Consider the following 6511-nt stretch of genomic DNA (forward strand, 5'->3'; position numbering starts at 1 on the left):
TCAATTTATTAGTTCAATCAACCTCTAACTGATGCATCATTTAATAAAACGATCAATCACGGCAAACATTGTTCTCTTAAATTGAATAGAATAAATGTGATTTCCCATATTCGAAATAACAGAAAAATATTTTCAAAATCAGCTGACTATTAGTAACTTCAAATAGGTAAATCAAGGATTAAAGTCGCATTAATTCCGATTCATTAGTTTTCATGTCCGTGCTGATAGTCAATATCCGCTTACAATAAATACACTAATCTAATCAGTTTTTATGATCTAATGTACTTTGTCTAAATACAACTATTTAGAAAAACCTTACGAAAATGCAATACACAAAATATTACTCATCATGCATTATGCATCATGCATCTATGTTATAAACATCGTAAAATTGGATATTGACCATGCATCTATAATTTTGAGTAAAAAACGTTTGCGACCAAATATCATGTATTATAGAATGGAGTTGAGACTGATAAGTTTTGGTCCTATCCAGTTTGTGATCTCTCTATGCACCATGCATGTATTATAAACGTCAGTATTATATTATAATTAAGAAGGAGATTTGAAGTATTTTTATATGTAGATACAAATGTCGGACATGACCAAATGAATGATACATATTCATTCAATTTATATAGTTTAAAATGATATTTCCTATGAATAAGGTTATTTTTATTTGTGGATTTAGAAAACTATCATTAAATTTGAATATGCTATATGAACATACACTGGTATACTCATATTTTTTTAGGGAAAAGAATAAAGATGTATAAAATGAATTATATACTATATTCTTTGGCAATGAGCCAATGACAAAAAAAAAATTAATCTAGGCAAAAAAAATTATTCAAAAAAGGGTGTAAGATGTGATGTGGTGATGACACGTAATAATGATAAATTTGTTATTGACACATGAAAGTAATGTTTCTTTTAAAAAGTTTTTCTTAAATAATAAGAAGGGGTTATGTATATATATTTATAGTATTATAGCCGGTAGCTTTATTTAATGAAATGAAATTCCATTTGGATATTTGATTTACAACTAAAACTATAAGCCATAGTTTATCTAGTTTCGAAATGTATCCATGGATGTCTTCGATGCAAATCACCGTTCCTGGTTCTGGATAGATTAGTCTCGTTTTGTACAAAATGGAACACTATAATGAGTCAATCGGTCATACAGACGCTGAGAATATATAGCGACTTGTAAGAAATGTAGTATGCATACCGCATACGTACTCAGCAATATGCATACTAATTACTACATAAATTAAAATTATAAAATTGATCTCATTACAGTCCGGATAGCTTTCAAATTTCCACATCACAATGTTTAATTTCCTCTCATATAAAATACAAGTTTTGAACAAGATCATCTCCGTTTCCCAAGAAGCAGATATGTTATTTTTTACGGCCTAAACTATGACTTTCAAGCCCTTTGTCAAAAAAAAAAAAACTATGACTTCTTTTTTGTCAACATTTGCTTTTTATTAAAGCAAGCCCAAAGGGCCAGATCAAAGATACAACAGCCCAAAATTGATTACAATTTTACATATATCAGTTTATGAAGCCCAATAGATAAGACGAGAAAGTGTTGCTTCATGTTCCCGAGTCTTCCACGCCTCGGAAGGATGGAAATATGGACATGTGTCGTCTAATCTTCTGCATGTTACCAATGTCTCACGCGCTTCCATGACGCGCCACCGTACAGAAGAAAAGAATCGCATCGTCCGACTGATCTAATAGCAATTAAGAGCATGTTGATCTTCGATTGAAAGCCTTCCACCATTAACCACAATTTCTTGAAATAGATATCATGATTCGCCGAAGATTTAAGAACAGGGGAAGCTTTAGTCAATATGAAGCGAGACCATTTGCCGGACCGTATAAATGCCGACTCATCTTGATCGACTCCAAAACTGACTTCAGAATCCATCGAACTCTCTCAGCTTCCAGATCAGAGATGCTTTCTTCAAGCCTACTGGCCATAATATTAAGAAAGACTGATTCTCCTATGGAGTGATAAAGTGGCGACGTTTCAAGACATCCATTCAATCACCGTCGGGATTTAAGATTTTAAACTGGGTGAAAAGCTGAGGGATATCAAAAGACCGATAAAGAAAAGAGGAACACACATCAAGATCGCCATCGCGAAAAGAGGAGTCGCCTACCCAAAAGAAAAATCGCCATAGCGAAAGAAACAAAATCCGATTAATAGAAGATACTATAATACATAACAAAAGAAGGTTATGGCGACCGGCAGTAGAAACCACCGGCCACCGAAACTGATTTCTTTGTCGGGAGTTTTCTAGTGAGAAGCGGGAGAGAAAATAGAGAGAGAGAAAAAAAACTATGACTTTCCTTCATGTATTTCGCTTCTGAAATTTCCAAGTTGTCAAGTTGAAACGGTGGATTCATATAGAAGACATTCGTTGTTAAAACTTTAAAGCGTCACTTCTAACAGCTGACTCAGTCATATGTGGCTTTCAATCATTTCTTATATTTGCATGATTTATTTAATAATTAAAGAATTCATGTCTTTTTTTAATTCATGTCTTTCTTATTTTCGTTTGCTTTGCTTATTATCTTTATAGCATTTTGTATTATCTCTATGTTCAGATATTTGGCTTTATGTAGTTTGTTGTGTGTACTCTGCTGTCATCCCCTGCAATTTCTATAACATATTCAGGTGGAAAAAATACAAGTCCATTGGTGTCTATCTTTCTTGAGACACATTTCTACCTTTATTTTCTATGAAGGTCCTTCAACAAGACCAGAGGTCAAAACACAGTGAGGGATCGAAAGTTTTTGAATTTATATATATGTTAATAATATCCAATCATTCCAGTTCAACTGTCCAATGTAGTATTTTTATGTCTTTGGTTATTAGATTAGAATTCTTCTTAGTAAACGTTATAGGTGAATATACAACAGTTTGTATTATTTTTATTCGGTATATGGCATCAATATTTGCACAAGTCCAGTCAGAACAGTCTAATAACTACAACATCCATACCTTTTTTTGTAGCCTTAACTTCTTAAAAGACGTCCAGTTAACTACACTTTTAATGTTATCTATATATGTGAAATTTTAGCCTAGAAATATTTAGTATTTTATCGTTGTTCATGCAAACACTACAAGAAAATAAGCAACTGTCCAATGTAGTATTTTTATGTCTTTGGTTATTAGATTAGAATTCTTCTTAGTAAACGTTATAGGTGAATATACAACAGTTTGTATTATTTTATTCGGTATATGGCATCAATATTTGCACAAGTCCAGTCAGAACAGTCTAATAACTACAACATCCATACCTTTTTTTGTAGCCTTAACTTCTTAAAAGACGTCCAGTTAACTACACTTTTAATGTTATCTATATATGTGAAATTTTAGCCTAGAAATATTTAGTATTTTATCGTTGTTCATGCAAAACTAGTTATTTAATCGTTTTATATAATACATTATGTTACTTTTAGTGTGTTTTTTTTTTGGTGTAAGTTACTTTTAGTGTACCAATATTATGCATGCATTTAGCAAAAAAAAAAAAAAATTATGCATGCATGCATGTAGTTTATGTGTGTAACTTCTAAAGGAAACCCTGTTTTCATACAATATCTTAATATTACTTGTCGAGGAATAAGATTCACTACATCATTAGCTTTATAAAAGCTTTAGGGAATTAAAGAAAAAAACTACTTGTACTAAACAACACCAACGTAGCTTCTAAGGAAGCTTTAGGGAATTTGAAAAGGAAAAACACACACAATGAAAAGAAAAGAAAAATGAATAAAGACTAGCTGAACTCCTAACCTCGACAACATATATACACCTTCGGGTCTTCTTAGCCACTGTTCTTTTTGTTATTGTCATCGGAGTCACTGCCACTAGAGTCGTCACTCCCTTCATCCTCATTGTCACTCCCTCCATCCTCATTGTCGCTTCCTTCGTTCTCGCCGTCGCTATCTTCGTTCTCGCCGTCGCTCTCTCCATCGTCCCAGTCGTGGTCCTGATCCCACCGCGGGTCATTGGGGTAGCGGTCCTTTGGCGGGTACAAGTTTCTATCCGGTATCAGTTTTGGGGGTTTCTCCACGTCGGAGTCGGAGTCGGAGTCTGACGACAATTCGATCGGATATGGAAATGGGAAATGGACCGCATCATCATCATGTTCATCCTCATTCTCATGAACGGTTCGAGCTGAGGAACGGAGTTTGGTGGAGGTAGTGGAGGATCAGTTGGCTTCCGCTGAGAACACAAGAAGCAACGAGAAAACCTTAAACTTTTTTTCCACATTTGAAGTCTGAAATCGGTTTTAGTTTGCGAGTGAGAACTAAACAGATGCCGAGACCACTTTATATAGGCATGACGTGATGATGTGATGTGTAACTATTACCATGTATTTGTCTCTAAAATAAAATATCTGTTTCTTAGTGGGTGGGGACTTAATTCCCCTGTTAATGGGAGAGCTTAATAAAAAAGGGATAATTAATTGTGTTAATGGGTCCACAGCCGCCCAAGACAGAAGCTTAACATTAGTATCATATTTAAAGTCTGTTGCCAAGTACGCATTTGATCCGCATTTGAACCAGGTCTAGAATCTAGATATATTATATAAAACCCAAAATTGTATTCAGTCGAACTGAAAAAACGAGAAACCAAACACAAATTTACATAATTTCGAAGTATAATTTATTTACCTAAAATATTTATTATTTATAAATAGATATTATTAGAAACTGAATCATTTCGATATCTTGGGATTTTTATTTAGTTAGGGAATTTTCAGGTTTTGTTGGTTTTTCAGGTTCAAACCCAAACCAATTCCGAAGTTTTCTAATTTTATTTTGTTTCTAACTTTTTATTTTAATAGGAAATTCAACCTCAACTGATCCAATTCAAAAATGTTTGATTCCTAAATAAATCATTGACGCCAATTTGAATAACGAACCCAAATTCTAAATAATTCGACTTGGCCTGAAAATCGTGCAGCATCTCGTATATTATAGTTATTTAATTAGGGGCAGCATCGTAATTTGGAATGTTCAGTTCTGTGCTATACATTGAAACCATGTCATTTGCATCTCTATTAATTACATCAGTTCTTGTTAGATGGCTCTTAATGTATCAGAGACAACTATTAAATCAGCATATCAAGTACGAGACAACTAGCAGATAATAATTACGGGCATTGGCAAAAAAGTTCAGTTCTTATAAGGTTTCTCTGTGACACTATATCATATTTGTTTTTATTTATTTGAGAAAAAAACAAACATCAAAAATAGTTGTTAATTTTTGACATAGTATTATATCTCGAGATCATACTCTTTTCGTGTTTTAGCATCAACTGTTCGGATGTATTAAATACTAGGTCGCATCCACTACCTTGACATTTTACACATTACTAGTTAGATATATCTGCAAGCTTGGTTTTTAGTCGTGAATTTTTAGTATTTAATAGCTTCATTAATGTTTCTCTTCTATCTACTTATGCTATTATATATCATTTTATCTTAATTTATGTTATTTTAGAGAAGATAATTGTTGTTGTAAAAAAAAGAAGATGATAGTTGTTTCATTGTCATCACATAATCTAAAAAATATACATTAAACGGTAAACATACACACACAATCATTGATCTCACTCACACAAGTGATACAAAACAGAAACAACAAATGTAAAAGATAAAAATTCAACAAAAGGTATATACACAAGAAACATAAGTTATGTTCAACAAATTGCATACCCATTCTTTTTTTTACATATTTGCATATTTTCATATTCATAATTATGAACCAATTGACAGTTGTTGGGTCAATAAATGTACTGATATTTCATCTAATACTTATTAAATATTGTTCTTTGTTGGTTGTGGCAAGTGTCTCGTTAGTCTAGTAGACAATAATCAACCCATGCATGAAATCAATTTTTTTTTTGAACCACTGAGATCAAAATTTATTTACAATATGAAAAGTGTAATTAAGTCGATCTCACAACTTGAGCTTGGGCTTGCGCAACTTTAAAATCTTGGGCCTGACAGCAAACTCAACTTGCCAACTTTTTCCTTTGTGTTTTATTGGTTTCAAGTAATTGATAGTTTTGATATGTCCCAAATGCTTTTTGTACTATGAAAGGTTTAAAACACAGTCGGAACATAAAAAGCTTTATTTGCAAAACTTTTTTTATCCATTCTTGTTTGCGGTTTTGTGGTGTTCATTTCCGTTCCCGGTTCCACATGTGCCCACAGCATAGTATTGGTTCTATGAGTTCGGTCCGGCTCGACTCTAAGTCTCTAAATAGGACTATAAAGTTTTTCTTGAGGGGTCTTTCAAGAAATAATTTTGTAACGCAACGCTTTCATACATTGTAAAACATGAAAGTAAATCGGTTACAACTTATCATAATATAGTTTTCAATTTTTAATTTTGTTTCAAGTCAAGATCTGATTAAGTTTAGGGAAGCAAGAAAAAATTATTTTCAGAAGAAATGATTGTTTAAGAGGTCACATGATC

This window comes from Raphanus sativus, chromosome 5 (genome assembly GCF_000801105.2).
Source record: "Raphanus sativus cultivar WK10039 chromosome 5, ASM80110v3, whole genome shotgun sequence".
NCBI classification, from domain to species: Eukaryota; Viridiplantae; Streptophyta; class Magnoliopsida; order Brassicales; family Brassicaceae; genus Raphanus; species Raphanus sativus.